The sequence below is a fragment of the Otolemur garnettii genome, unplaced genomic scaffold (genome assembly GCF_000181295.1).
Source record: "Otolemur garnettii isolate 467f Iridium unplaced genomic scaffold, OtoGar3 scaffold00126, whole genome shotgun sequence".
NCBI classification, from domain to species: Eukaryota; Metazoa; Chordata; class Mammalia; order Primates; family Galagidae; genus Otolemur; species Otolemur garnettii.
Genome location: NW_003852521.1, coordinates 5,015,418 through 5,031,344, shown reverse-complemented (window position 1 = coordinate 5,031,344; position 15,927 = coordinate 5,015,418). Strand labels below are relative to the sequence as shown.

Below are 15,927 nucleotides of genomic sequence, written 5' to 3'. Positions count from 1 at the left end.
TGGAGACCCTGGAGCAGATTTATTTACCCCAGGATGATATCTCTGGATGACTTTCTGAGAGCTTTTCCCTGAAATATTTTCTTAGTCTCAGTTGCCAGAAAAGTATTAATCGTTCTGGTTTTTGAAAATAACGGCTTTATTAAGATAATACTACGTAATTCACCACACGGGTCACCACTTAAAGTGCACCTACCGTTCAGTGGTTTTTAGCAGCTTACAACGTTGTGTAACTGTCATGACAATCCTATCGCATAACCACTCTACTTTCTGTCATATATTCATCTCTTCTGGACATTTCGTATAAATGGAATCACACAGTATGTGGCCTTTTGTGCCAGGCTTCTTTCATTTAGTGCAGTGTTTGCAAGATTCATCCTTGTTGTGGTACATGTCAGTATTTTATTTATTTTTATATTTATTTATTTTTGAGACAGTCCCACTCTGTGCCCTGGGTAGAGTGATATGGTGTCCTAACTCCCAGCAACCTCCATCTTTTGGGCTCAGGTGATCCCTTTGCCTCATCTTCCCCAGCAGCTGGGACTACTGGCATCTGATACCCCACATAACGCCTGGCTCTTTTTTCTATTTTTAGTAGAGATGGACTCTCACTTTTGCTCAAGCTGGTCCTGAACTCCTGAGCTCAGGTAGTCCATCTGCCTCGGCCTCCCAGAATGCCAGGATTATAGGCGTGAGCCACCTCGCCCAGCCAGTACTTTTATTTCTTTTTAATTGCTGAATGATATTTCATTGTATGCGTGTACCTCACCTTTATCACACATCAGTTGATGGACATTTGGGTAGTTTCTACCTGGGGCTATTCTGAGTGATAATAATACCGTGAACATTAGTGTACAAGTTTTAGGGTGGATATGTTTTCATCTTTCTTAGGTATTTATCTAGGAGTGGAATTGCTGGGTTATTTGTTTAACCTCTTGAGGAGCTACCAGACTGTTCCAAAGTAGCTGCACCATTTTACATTCCAACCACGACGTAGGAGGGCTCTAATTTCTCCATGTCCTTGATGACACTTGTTACCTTCCCTTTTGGTTATAGATGATGGGTGTAAAGTGGTTTTGATTTGCACTTTCCTATGGCTTCCCTGATGTCGATCCCTTATGTTTTTAGTGAACAAAACGGTGTTGTTCTTACACCAAGGTAAAGCTAAAAATGAAAAATGACTTCTGAAATGATTGTGTGTACGACGGACACCAGGATGGATTCAAGTGAACATTATGCATCTTTAGCAATTAAAGCCCATACTGTCCTGGTTTCTGAATAATGGTCTTTATAGTCCTGACTTAATATTTAGATAAGAAGTACTGCTTCTAGATAGGGGACTTGCTTAAATAGTAAAATGTTTCATGGTGCGGAGGAGTGACCGTGGGAAGTTTTCTGTCGGGTAAATGGTTTTGTCACCCAATACACAGAAGCAGCATCTCTGTTGAAGTCACTAGGCAGTAACGTTTAGCCACCGTGGCTTTCTTTCTCTTATTTGCATCCTTTTTTGTTGTTGCTGAATTCTTTTAAGCGTAAGTTTTAGACATCAAACACTTTACTCCTGGTTAGGTCTGCACTGTCTCCCAAGAATACATTTATGCATTCTTCTGTTTAAGCACGCTGTCATTATTATAACTGAGAAAATGAACATTGGTTAATAATATCGTCTAGATGGGGCACGGTGGCTCACACCTGTAATCCTAGCTCTCTTGGAGGCCAAGCAGGGAGGATTCCTTGAGTTCAGGAGTTTGAGACCAGACTGAGGGAGAATGAGACCCCTTCAGTGCTAAGAATAGAAAAAAATGAGCCAGGTGTTAAGGCAGATGCCTGTAGTCTCAGCTACTCGGGAGGCTGAAGTAGGAGAATTGCTTGAAACCAGGAGTTTGAGTCTGCTGTGAACTAGGCTGAGGCAACAGAAGTGAGGCTCTGTCTCAAAAAAAAAATCATCTAATAAAGAGTTCATATTCAAATTTTCCCAATTATCCTAAAATATATTTCATACCTATTTAAAGGAATGAATCCAGGATATAATCAAAGTTCCTACATTGCATTTCGTTGTTTCTTTTTCAATCTCTAGAGGAACTAGAATGCTTCCCTTGCTTTCTTGCTTTTTATGGGATTTATTTTTACAAAGAAAAAGTGCTCTGAAGGGTGGACTAGGGCCTGGCGTCGGCGCATAGCTTCCCCCAGGGAGGACCTCAGAAGTGACTGTGGTGACACTCAGTGGCCAGGTATGTCGCACTTTTTCTAGTTCAAGAACTTAATTGTCCAAAGTTGTACGATGACAGCTTTATGGCTGTTCCAGAAAAAGAGTTCCAAAATTGCCCTGAAGGGTGGACTAGGGGCTGGCATGGGTGCAGAGCTTCCCAAGGGGAGCACTCTAGTAATAGTCAACAATGAGATATGTAGCACTTACCTGTGAACTTAATTGGACAACCTCCTGGTCTCATGTGAAGATGGACGCAGAGATTGGAGTTATATTGTCACAAGCCACGGGATATACAGTGTCACCAGAAGCAGGAAGAGGCAGAGATGAATTCTGTGGGACTGTCTGAGGGACCCTGTGGTTATCTTATTGTCAGACTTTTAGCTTCCAGGACTGTAAGAGAATAAATTTTTGTTGTTTTAAACCACCAGTATGCGGTACTTTGTGACAGCAGCCCTAGAAAACTAATGCAGCTAATCCCTGCCTATCCCTAACACCTTTTTTGGCGGGGGGAGGGGTTCTGCTGGATTAGAGCTATTTTAATAATAATATTAGGACATTTGCCTGTTTCACTGTGTTGACATTTGCTCTAATGATACAAAAGCAATCCGTGGTGGATAAACTGCCGTGGTGGATAAACTGGTGGATTAAGACGATGGCATTAGGCTCAGTGCCTGTAGCTCAAGCAGCTAGGGCGCCAGCCACATACACCGGAGCTAGCGGGTTTGAATCCAGCCCTGGCCCGCCAAACAATGGCAACTGAAACAAAAAATAGCTGGGCGTTGTGGTGGGCGCCTGTAGTCCCAGCTACTTGGGAGGCTGAGGCAAGAGAATCACTTAAGCTTGAGAGTTTGAGGTTGCTGTGAGCTGTGATGCTATGGCACTCTACCCAGGGTGACAGCTTGAGACTCTGTCTCAAAAAAAAAAAAAAAAGAAAAGAAAAGAAAAAAAAGACGACGGCATCAAAGTGTATATGCAGTCATTGTATTCTTCACTGCCACACACTCAAAGAAAATTCCAGTTTCACATAAGGATGTTTTTATAAAAAGAATTCTGGTCAGGCATGGTGGTGGCACCTGTAACCCTAGCTCTCTGGGAGGCTGAGGCAGGTGGATTGCTTCAGCTCAGGAGATCAAGACCAGCCTGAGCAAGAGCAAGGCACTGCTTCTAAAAAAATAGCCAGGGATTATGGCATCACAGCTACTCAGGAGGCTGAGGCAAGAGGAACTCTTGAGCCCAAGAGTTTGAGGTGGCTATGATGTTACAGCACTCTACTGAGGGTGACAGTGAGACTCTGTCAAAAGAAAAAAAAAGAAAAAAGAATTCTAAATCAGTGCTCACAAACATGTTGGACTATAATGTGGTCAAGTGGGGATACCGTGTTATCCTAACCACCCTTTTTAGCAAATAGCTTTCCCCCAGCACTTTGCTGCTGTATCTGGAAAACACATTTGAAAGGCCAGAGGTTTTGCATTCTAGAGAAGCTTCAGCTGGAGGTGTCCCTTGTGTTTAAAGGTTGAGGTTTCCAAAGTTATTTGCTTTCAGGGTGTTGGTCATCAGAGTAACAGATGCTTTAAGAATGTACACTTCACAGGTAGAAAAGAGATAAGCCCTGTTGCATAGATTTTTGAAAAACAAATCTGACCTCCAAGAAACTGATAAACAAAGCAGCATGACTGAGACCTTCCCTTAATCAGAAACTCCGTTCGGAGACAACACGCATCTAGTTCACATTTTCTTGTAGAAGACATTTGGATGAGTCATTAACAATCTTTTTCTATCAGAATGCTTAGAGGCATTTTATATCGATTTAGGAATGTCAATGTTACAAATGAAAACTCTTATGGGAAGGCACTATCCTTGGAAGGAATAAGGCTTTATGGGATTAGTTCCCTGCCATCTGCTGTCAACAGGACCCCTGCATATCATTTTCTTTCCATCAGATGTGTGACTTACTTGCCAAGTTGTGCATTTGTATTTTCCACTCTAGTGTGGGACTGCAGAAGGGCTGTTTTTACTCTTGCTGAGTGTTTTTATGCTGATTAAATCAATAGAATACCTCCTAGCCCTGGAAAGTCATTCTTAACATCTAGACCTCTAGACTGGTTTTGTTTAATTGTTTAGTGTTTATCTTTGAAGGAAGAAAATAGCTAGTAAATTAAAGTTAGACTGAGCATAATTATTAATGATACCACTAACCATTTATTTGCCTCTGTCTAGTAATTGATGGTTGATACATTGGCCGGGCTGAAATTTTGTGTATACACCTAGTTTTGGTGTAGCATTGAGCCTAAAGTGACCTTGAAATACAGTTTTCAGTATAGAACAACTCATTTTGCATTAAAAAAACAAAAACAAAAAACTTTCCATGTTGCAGAGCACCTTTTTCAAAATTTTTGAATAAAATTTAAATGTAGCAGAGCTAAAACCATGTGCAAGTTAATTTTCATTGCATGGTGTCCTGGTGGTTTTAATCATTGTTGCAAGTGCTTGTTAATAGAGCTAAGGATTAGTTGAAAATGTAGATTTCTTTCTCCAAGAATTTGCTTCACGTTTGAAAGTGATTAAGATGCTTTCATAGGTGCCAGTGCCTTCGATTCTGTGCTTGTATTTTTTGTTTAGGGATTTAGCCGAACAGAGGTGGGAGGCTAATTAACTTTGCTTAGTCAGCAGGTCAGGCTCTTCGGGGGCTGAGGGTTTGCTGGAGCTCTGACCGTGTGTCACTGCAGCACAGTCTCCTGGTGGACAGAGCCTCCTCTAGCCTCTCACAAAGAAGCCAGAGCAGCTGAGAGTGGCTCAAAGAGCATAGTATTCACTCGGGAGAGCCAAGATTTGAACAAACTTTATGTATACGTATATTATTTATTTATCTTTTTTCCCCTAGGAAGTCACTCTGTTTTATCATAATCATGTTTTTATGAAAGATTGAGATAGCCCATTAATGCCCTTGACCCTTTTTATTGATTTATCTATTTAGTAAGAATACAAGGGAATTGTCCTTTACAAGACCATCCTCTAGGCATGGTATAGAAGGACTGAGTTTTTCTTGGCATTGCGAGGTGGAATTTTTCATGTGTACATTTCCACGGGTGCCGTAATCAGTTGAAGCCTTTAAATCAAATCTTGCTCTTGGTCATTCAGTTAACAAGAAAACAAACACACCCAAAAACAAATACAGCAACCTGGACAATCTGGAAGGTACAGAAGAAAATGAATCCGTCCTTTCCTGGGGGTAATTACTTCTGCAGCTGTTTAAAGGTGGGTTCTCCGCCCTGGGGCTCCAGATTTCCTTTGTAGCAGATGGAGGTGGTGAGCAAGTGTGTGCAAAAGGTTACTAATTGAGGGGGTTGCAAGACGTGTTATGAATGTTGCATGGACTGGAATGCTTCAGTAAGCAATCTGTGTGTTCCTGATTTAAAAGAGAGGCTGGATTTTCTATTTCCGGGGAAGTGGAGTACTCCTAGGATAACCACACCTGGATAAAATTTGGGTTTCTGGATCTGCTCCTCCTTAAGAAGATTTTTTAAAAATGCAAAATGGATGGAGAGAGAACTCATGACTTACTGTTTCTAAACGTCTAGATATTTCTTGAGGTGGGTTCAAACCCAGCCCCAGCCAAAAACTGCAAAAAAAAAAAAAAATTCTGAAACTATACATGGTAAGCTCCTTTACTTCAAAATTTGATGCTTGGTAAAATGATAAGACACTAAATATTTTTTGAATGAGTTAACTATTAGAGCTTTGTAAACAAAACGAGCAGGTTTAAACCTGAAAGTAGACGGTTGCCTCCTGTTTAACCATTTCTTAGGCATACTACATTATGTTTTAACAGGGCTATAAATCCTATTATTTGAATTTAGCCTTTTCCCTCTATTACTGAACAACTATAAAAGGCATTTTAAATGCTAATAAAAGTCAGAGCAAATTTTAAGAATGTGTAGATTTTGTAAGGATTTGTTATTCAATTGTATCAGTTCATCTGGTGCTGTTTTTCCTAATATTTACTAAAGCATTAATCACTGAAATATTACATACATGCATAAGGCATGTTAAACCTACCTTTTCCAGACCAGGGAGTAGCTAATAGGTGTAGGTGTGTGTGTATGTATTGTTTTCTAGCAAGGAAGAAGCATTTTTCTTAGCACAGCAGAAGGGAAAGAATAGAATTTGTCTTCTCTTTCATATTTTGTGTAAAATCTGCAATGACTAATTTGTACATGAAGATAATCTTTGCATGGACTTAAAATGAAGGAAGATCCAAGTGTAGCTTATCACTGTCAAAGAAGAGTCCGAGTGTCATGAGTTCAGCTGGAGTCTTGTTTCTGGAGGGGTCCTTTCTTTGATCACAGTGGTATTGGAGATTACTCTCCCTTTGCAATGGTGTTGCTGGTGCTGCAGTTAATAAAAGATGGTGTCTAGTTCACAACAGCCTGCAACCGTGAGTTTCAAGGGTTCTTTCTCAACGCTTACCTCATTCTTGTGAATTAAAATTCCTTGTAAATTTTTCAGTGGATTTGAAATTGAGAACAAACCTTGAGTGTTAGCTCTTAGGCACTCATTCTTGTTCTGTATTTGAAAAGATTGTATTCTCTGATCTTATCAAAGTGCTATTATTACTATTTTTGTTGTTAAAAAGTAGAGTTGTTGGCTCGGCGCCTGTGGCTCAAGCGGCTAAGGCGCCAGCCACATACACCTGAGCTGGTGGGTTCAAATCCAGCCTGGCCCACCAAACAATGACGGCTGCAACCAAAAAAAGGCCAGGCATTGTGGCAGGTGCCTGAAGTCCCAGCTACTTGGGAGGCTGAGGCAGAATTGCTTGAGCCCAGGAGTTGGAGGTTACTGTGAGCTGTGATGCCACGGCACACTACACAGGGTGATAGCTTGAGGCTCTGCCTCAAAGAAAAAAAAAAGTACACTTGTCTAGAATGTTTTTTGGTATGTTCTCTATTCCTGACAAGGTCTGTGACCTTGGGCAAGTAACATTCTTTCAGGCCTTGCTTCTCATCAGTATAATGGAGGGACTGTTCCAGGTGATCTTGAGAAAGAACTCTTTAAACTCTTTTTTTTTTTTTTTCAAGGGGTGGAATGGATTAATTTAAGAGTGGTTCCCAGCACTGTGGGAGGCCAGGGCAAGAGGGTCACTGGAGCCTGGAGTTTAAGACTGCACTAAACTGTGATTGAGCCACTGCACTCCAGCCTGGGCAATAGAGTGGGAGGCTCTCTTTAGAAAAAACAAAATATTTATATATAAATGTAACTTTTTAATATATAAAATGCAAATTATATGTATATGATACATATTAACTTGTACTTTTCCAGATATTTCTGTGGGCCTAATTTCTGGGTGAAAAGGAATGTGATATGATATTTTCTATATGATAAATAGAAAATATCTATTTATCTGGGCGGCACCTGTGGCTCAGAAGGGTAGGGCGCTGGCCCTGTATGCCAGAGGTGGCGGGTTCAAACCCAGCCTCGGCCAAAAAAAGAAAGAAAGAAAATATCTATTTATCACTTTTCTATATGCTAGATTTCTGACAAATTTATTTGTTAACCAAGAATGATTTAAGTTTCAAAATATGCTGAATGTATTCTGCTTCCAAAAGCTTTTGACACACACTGTACATAGAATATGAAATGCTTCATGATTTGGGTGTCATCTTTGCATAGGGGCCATGCTAATCATCCCTGTAATCATTCCAATTTTAGTATATGTACTGCCAAAGCCAACACTTTTTTTAAAGTATAATATTAGATACTTTAAAAAATATTCAGAACCCCCAACCCCATTTTGGCAATCCTATTGCATAAAAATGAATTTTTACATGAATTAGTTAGAAGCATTCTTATTTCAGTTTTACTTGTAAAATGACCACTCCTTGTGTTTCCATGTAATTTAAATAATATATTATAGTTAACAAAGCCATTCTGTCTCTCTTTCTCTTTTTTGAGAGATGGAATCTCTCTATGTTGCTCAATCATAGCTCACTGCAGCCTCAAATTTCTGGGCTCAAGGGATCCTCCTGTTTAAGCAGCTTGAGTAGCTGGGACTACAGGCATATGCAACCGCATCTGTCTAATTTAAAAACTTTTTTTTTTTTTGTAGAGAAAGGCCTTGCTATGTTGCCCAGGCTGGTCTCAAACTCCTGGCCTCAAGTCATCCTCCTGCCTTGGCCTCCCACAGTGCTGGCATTACAGGTGTGAGCCCGGGCGCCAGGCACCACTCTTTACATTTGTCGTTGAGTACACTGGCAGCTTGTTTCCATTCTTCAGGAACTGAGTTTGCTTCTGTGCCTTCCTCCTGTTACAAACCCTCAGGCTTCCTGGCAGAGTAGAAAGAGCGTGGCTTAGTTAGTAAGCCATGGATTTGAATCCCTAGCTCTGCCACTTATCTTAAATAAGCAGCTTAATTTATGAGCCTCTGGCTACAAACTGGATAGAAGGTTGTTAGCATAAATGACATGTTCTTACAAATTCTGCTAATTTTGGTGTTACTGGGAACGAGTGAGTATTCATGTTATCACAGTGTCACTGATTCTGATAATGTTTACTCTGACAGGTAAAGGATGTTGTAAGTTTGCTTTAGTTTTTGTATTTTTTTAGTTTGTTGGAACAGATAAACGGGATTCCGTGTATCAACTCATGATTTTCATGTTATGTTATGGACAGTATTTACTGCCAGCTTTGTCTGTTGGGGTCTGATTGTATGTTTTAAAATGAATGATTTATACTCTCACATTTGCAAGCAGTCCTTCTGTTAGCAATTTTTCCCCAAAACCCTACTTCAGTAAGTTGGGTAGTTGAAAACATCCTCCCTTATAAGTTCCCTACACACAGGGATTAGATTTTTAGGCACCCCCCATCCTAATTCAATCCACTGTATCTATCTATCTATCTATCTATCTATCTATTTTTTAAGTTAGACTCTCACTCTGTCGCCCTGGGTAGAGTGCTGTGGCATCATAGATCCTAGCAACCTCAAGCTCCTGGGCTCCAGTGATCCTCCTGCCTCAGCTTCTCGAGGAGCTGGGACTATAGGCACCCGCCACTGTGCCCAGACGAGTGTCTTGTTCTTTGTGATGCTAACAGTTGACACTGTTCCCTGTGTGCGCTGGGCTGTGCTGTGCGCTGTGCTGTGCTGTGCACTTGTACATATAAACGTGTGAGCCCCCATCCTCCCAGAGAGGAGACAGGTGCAAGGACATGAAGGAGCCGTGCAAGCAGGGTCTCTGTGCTAGTGGGCGTTGGGGCTCAGGGACTGCCTGAGACGGGGAGACAGATGGAGTTCAGTATGAAGACAGACAGCCCAACCTTGAAAACCATGAACAAAGTTTTTTTTTCTGAGAACTTAGAAGCTGTCACTGACATAACTGAGCCTCAAATTTGAGAGTCATTCTATTTGCCTCGGCAAGTCCTGCTGGCCTTATCTCCAAAACATCTTTCCAGCTGAAACTTTGTGTCCCCAGGGCCTAGTCCTGTGGTTCCACCTCTGTCCTGCATTGATGCATTGGCAGTCCCTTCACTCTGCAGCCAGAGGGGTCGTCGGGGGAGTGCAGGGCTGTTTGTTGATGGTCAGCTCACGCCTGGTAATTGTAACTCGGTTGAGTCTTAAGTGAATTCTCACGAAGGGAACAAGTGCCTGCAAACTCTCCCCAGACAGGCTATGGAGGTGACCTGTGCCCAGAGGACTTCCTGTGCCTCCTTCTAAGTATTGCTCCCCCAGGGGTCACTACTGTTCTGATTTTTGTCAGCACAGATCAGCTTTGGACGTCATTCAACTCAATCGTTTGTACGTCAGTGCGCCCTTACCAGCTCTCTGCTTTCACCCCAGTACCGTTCTCTGCCAATGCCTGACCTGAGATAAAAAGAACCCAGTCCACATCTTCTTTCTCCCCTTCCTGCCCTTGGTATTTTTGCCTTTTTGTCCTAGATGTGTTGGCACATCTAAGACTTACTGTATCCCGTACATGCTGACATAGGAACTCGTCACAGAGATTAATCGAGTGTTGAACTGTGGTTGGGGACCTAGGGTGGGCTTAGAGGCTTGTGAAAAATGATGAATTGAGGCTTTGGAGAGTGAATTTAGGAGGTCGGTAAAGACAAACATGAGATGCAGTGTGAGTGTGTAGTGGTCTGGGCTGCAAGACTTGGGAACTTTATTTTCTAAGGCCAGTGAATATGAAGAACAAAGCGGGGGGTGTATTGGGACGTTGGGTGTATTGCTCCATCATAAAAAACTTACACATTAGAGCAAATATGTTGTCCCCTCACTCCCCAGAGGCAATAATTGGAAACAGTTTAATAGGACAGTTTCTAACCTAATAGATAGGAGTCAGAACCATTTGCCCTTTATCATATGAATGGATACCAAATACTAATTGTCTGTCTTGGCAATGATTCCCATTATTGAGTTTGCCATGGGACTGATTTTTTTTTTTCCTTGCTGGGAGGTACACCTCAGAGAACTGCATTTCAATTTTTTTCATGTGTTTTTTTTTCCTAACCACTGATTACCAGAGAGCTTGTAATTCCTAGAAGCTCTCCATTCTTCTAATGGAGAATTTGTGGAAAAGATGGAAAGAGGGTTTGGTTATTTTTTAAGAAGAATAATGGGAAAGTTGAAGACAAATCTGTCTTAAAGTTGTTTTTGCAGAAACTTCTCCAGTTGTAATCTCTTGAGTTAGGAAAAAAACCAGTTTTATGCAAAAAAAGTGAGAGGCTTATGTAAAGAAAACAGAAAAAATATTCCAAGTATTCCAGCCTGTCATGTGTGTGAGTTGTGGAGAGAAAGGGAAGTCATTTGTACAGTCTGTTTAATGGAGAAAGCCAAGTCTGTTTTCCAGTCCCTAAGATAACTTCTGTCTGCTGTGAATTGATAGCACATCATTTCCTGTAAGTCAGCATTTGGTCCCCCCAAAGCCAAGGCTTTGTGATCATCCGCATCCATAACATGATCATCTTTGGGAGGTGATAATTTTTTAAAAGATTAAGGCAGTAACAACTTTGAGAGTGAGTCATTGATGGGACCCTGTGTAGGGACAGCCCTTTTCCCTGCAGAAGGAATAGTGCCAGACTGAAAGGGCTTTGTTCATATTTCAGATTAAGTTGGCAGGAGAGCTGGCACCTGTCTGCCCCATGTCTGGGCTCTTACTGTGCGTGTATTTTCTCCTTTGCTTGCTTTTAAGGTTCAAAATCAATAGCAGCGTCGGGGAGGCATTTCCCAGAAGCCCAGGCCACTTTAGGAGGAGCCGCCACCCCCAGTTAGATGAGGCGTTGGCTTGCGCTCTCCGAAAACAAAAAACAGAACAAAGAAGCTCTCGCTTTCTAGTCACTCAGATGTGAGTGTTGGAGACTAACTAGCAGTTAAAGTCTGTGCTTCTTGAAATCAGGCAGTGGCTTATAGGTCTTAAACCAAGTAGTTAAGGAATGAGCCAGCCTCCCATGTGTCCATTATTATTTATTTAATAACAATGAGGACTAAACAAGATACTTTGTACCTTTTGTCTATCCAGATGTCGCAGTGGGGTACCTTGCCCCTTTTGACTGAGCATCCTGAGCAGGATTTGAGCTTGAGAGAGTTTAGGTCTTATATTTTAAAGAACAAAGCAATCAAGCAAGGAGCTGAAAGCAAATGCTGTTGACTTGACCAAGGTCCCGCAGTGATTTGGGTGGCAGAGATGGGAGTAAATACATTCAGTTAAGCTACAGAATCACAAGCACATTGTTTAAACTGGCTTTTCAAACAGTAGGTCCTGAGATGAGTGAACTGCTGTTCTAAAGTTGATAGCGTCACGACATAGGATGATAGAGGCTTTGAACTATTTCATTCATGTCTTCATTGGGTTTGGGATACATCTGAATGGTCCTTCACTCCTCCCACCCCTACCCTCGGCCTCCATTTAGAAGGAAATACTTGGCTTTTGGAGGACAGAGTGAATTTCTCCAAATTAATGTCTTCTGTCTCCTAAATCAGGAGAAGAGTCTTTGAGTGTGTTTATGTGGAGAATGAGGCCTGGTCTGTGTTCCACTGTGTTCCTGAGGAAGCTAAAAATTAAAGTATTAATGGCATCACTAGAGGTTTTCTGTAATAGCTGGCAGGTCTAAAAGCTATTTTGATGGCTATAACTTATGAGTTATAAATTAGGGTAATGGATTCCTTTTATAATGGAAAATGCACTTGTGAAAGGTCACTTCTATTCAGATCACAAGTAAGTACCTGCTGCAAGTGCTATCTTCTCTTAGGTTTGTGCATTTCTGGGGAATTTTTGTTTTTACTAGACATTATAGGACATAGGGTTTTTTCTTTAAATTTTTTTTTTTTTGCAACAAATCCTAAATAAACAGAATCTCTTAAAACATACCAGGAAGGCTGGGCATGGTGGCTCACACCTGTAATCTTTGCACTCTGGGAGGCCAAGCCTGGAAGATCACTTGACCTCAAGAGTTTGAGACCAGCCTGAGTGAGCCAAGAGCGAGACCCTCTCTCTAAAACAGAAAAATTAGCTGGGTATTGTGGCGAGCACCTATAATCCCAGATATTTGGGAGGCTGAAGCAAGGGGATTACTTGAGCCCAGGAGTTTGAGGTTGCTGTGGGCTAGGCTGATGCTATGGCACTCTAGTCCCAGTGACAGAGGAGACTGTCTCAGAAAAAAAAAGTGCCATTTTTTTCTGGGTGCAGAGGCTCACGCCTGTAATTCTAACACTCTGAGAGGCCGAGGAAGGTGGATTGCCTGAGCTCACGAGTTCGAGACCAGCTTGAGACAAAGCGAAACCTCATTTCTAAAAAATAGCCAGGCGTTATGGCAGGCCCCTGTAGTCCCAGCTACTTGGGAGGCTGAAACAAGAGAATCACTTAAGCCCAAGAATTTGAGATTACTGTGAACTTGAGCTGTGATGCCATAGCACTCTACCAAGGGCAACAAAGTGAGACTCTATCTAAAAAAAAAAGTACTATGAGAGATGAATGACAAGTCCACAGTCACTACCCTTCCCCAGCAGAACCAATGCCAGCCACCCCGTGAGTGATTAAGAGAGAAAGAGATTCATGGTGCCCGGGTGTGGTGGCTCACACCTGTAATCCTAGCACTTGGAAAGGCCAAGGCAGGTGGATCCCTTGAGCTCAGGAGTTCCAGACCAGCCTGAACAAGAGTGAGACCCGCATCTCTACTAAAAATGGAAAAAATTAGCTAGGCACTGTGTTGGGCACCTGTAGTTCCAGCTACTTGGCAGGCTGAGGCTGGAGCCCAGGAGTTTGAGGTCGCTGTGAGCTAGGCTGACACCACGGCACTCTAGCCTGGGCAACAGGGTGAGACTCTTGTCTCCAAAAAAAAAAAAAAAAGTGATTCATGGCAATATTCTCTACCCTGATGTAGGGAGAGATGGTTATGTAGCTTCAAAGTCCTTTGCAAATTCATCATACTTGGCTAGACTGTAAATGTATTTTTAATTAGGCACTGCTTTTTAGAGCATTTGCTCATATTAATGAATACTCTTATCAGCCAGTATGTCTCAGAAGCAGAAGTGTGAGGGAATAGATTTGGTAGCAAAAACCAAACAATCAACCAAAAAAGCAAAAAGCCAAAAACCTGTCTTGTATTTGATGTAGTTCCCTTAGTGCTTTGCCTCTTGTATACCGTCTGCTTCTTAAGTCACACTTCCTGTTTTGTTTTTCTCACTAGAATTGGGTCCTGATAAGGTTAGAGTATGTGCACTATACCTGCTTTATTGAGTAATTTTAAAAACCGGGAAAATGAGAAAGAAAAGTGCCAGCCATGGTGGTTCATGCCAGTCATCTCGGTGCTTTGGGAGGCTGAAGCAGGAGGATGGCTTGAGGTGAGGAGTTTGAGACCAGCCTGGGCAACATAGCAAGACTCGCTTCTATAAAAAGTAAAAAAGAGAAAAAGTTCACTTCTCCGATTGGAGTGCAATTGTATTCCCAGCTACTCAGGAGGCTGAGGAAGGAGGATTGCTTGTGCCCAAGAGTTTGAGGCTTCGGTGAACTATGAGATCACACCACTGCACTCCAACCTGGGCAACAGAGCGAGTCCCTATCTTCTGCAAAAAAGGGTGGGGGGAGAAGTAAAGAAACCAGAGCTGCCATTTTTCTACCAGGTGTTGTCTGTCTTAGAATGACTTGAGTATTCTCTTGAGCCAGCCTGTTAGAGAAAGGAAGCGCAGGGCTCTTAGATACACTGGCCAAGCCAATTCTGTAGGGGGAGGATTGTGGGCCTTGCCAGGTGTCACTTTCTTTCTTGAGGTTTTAGTAATGGACCGGATTCTTAGCTGGCTAGAAGCAAAGGCTGGGAGAGCCTTCACTTGTAGGTGTTTCTGTTAAGGAACCTGGATTGTAATTTTTTCCTCTTTGGGTGACATGATAACTAGCATGGTAATGGCTGGAGTCAGTTTTGCTTTTGGTTTGCAGTTTGTTTTTTGAGACAGAGTCTCATTCTGTTGCCCTGGGTAGAGCACTGTGGCATCATCATAGCTCACAGCAACCTCAAACCTTGGGCTCAAGCGATCCCCTTGCCTCAGCCTCCCGAATGAGTAACTACAGGTGTGGGTTACTATGCCTTTTAGTAGAGACAGGGTCTGCTCCTGCTCAGCCTGGTCTTGAACTCCTGAGCCTAGTCATCCTCCCGCCTCGGATTCCAAAGTGCTAGGATTACAGGTGTGAACCACCACTCCTGGCTATTTCGTTTCAATGTACTTTCATGTATTCAGAAAGTAAGGCTAATGAACAAGATGCTTTACAAGCTTTCCATTGAGACTGAAGAAATGTATTGACCAAGGTTGGGCACAGTAGCACACACCTGTAATCCTAGCACTCTGGAAGGCCATGGCAGGTAGATTAGCTCAGGAGTGCCAGACCAGCCTGAGCCAGAAAGAGACCTGTCTATTAAAAAAAATGGCCAAGTGCTGTGGCAGGTTCCTATAGTCATAGCTACTTGGGAGGCTGAGGCAAGAGGATTGCTTGAGCCCAAGAGTTTGAGGTTGCTGTGAGCTGTGATGCCATGGCATTCTACCCAGGGTGACAAAGTGAGACTCTGTTTAAAAAAAAAAAGAAATGTATTGTCTACTACAAAACTGTTCTTAACAATAGTCACTACTTCCTTATAGGAAACATTATTTTAACACCAGTAGGTGCTAAGTGCTTATTAGTAAGTGCTTACACAGGCTAGTGTGGTCACGTTCCCTCCCTGCTGAGTTCAGGTTGCCTGAACAGGGCCGTATGGGAACAGGCACACTGGGTGGTGTCTGGGAAGGCATCCCGTGCACTCCATAGCAGGGCGGGGTAGAACAGCCCTCAGCCACTCTGCTGGGACAGTGGGATGAGCCAAGTCTCAGGCTGGACTTGGCTTTGGCCAGGCAGAGTGGAGAAGAAGCGCTAGCCATAGTCACACCTGCATATCCCTGACCGAGCTCTGTGATCACTTCTGTACTTGGACATGCTGTGGAGGGCTCCCAGAGGAGAAACTCAACAACAGTAACCCTAAAAGAAGAAACTAAGGCTCAGAGATTAAGAAAGTTGCCTAAATGCCTCACAGCCCCATTTCCCTGGCACATCTGGGGTTCCCTCCCATTGGTCGAGTTGACGATCAGGCTCTTTCTCCCTTCTGTACTGGGCTGTGCAGGCTGCAGAGGAGCATGGTGGCATTATTACCAGCTGATGGAAGGGTCCCGCCACTGCCTGCCTCTTAAGAATCAGTGGATCTGCCAGGTGTGG

The 15,927-nt window shown here is 42.6% G+C and overlaps 1 non-coding gene across 1 annotated transcript; it reads right to left on the bottom strand.

Moving 5' to 3' along the window:
- Positions 1-7,829: 7,829 nt before the first annotated feature.
- On the bottom strand, positions 7,830-7,936 carry LOC111727831. The gene has a single exon (XR_002775287.1). It is a non-coding gene; the product is annotated as a U6 spliceosomal RNA (small nuclear RNA).
- Between the last annotated feature and the right edge of the window lie 7,991 nt (positions 7,937-15,927).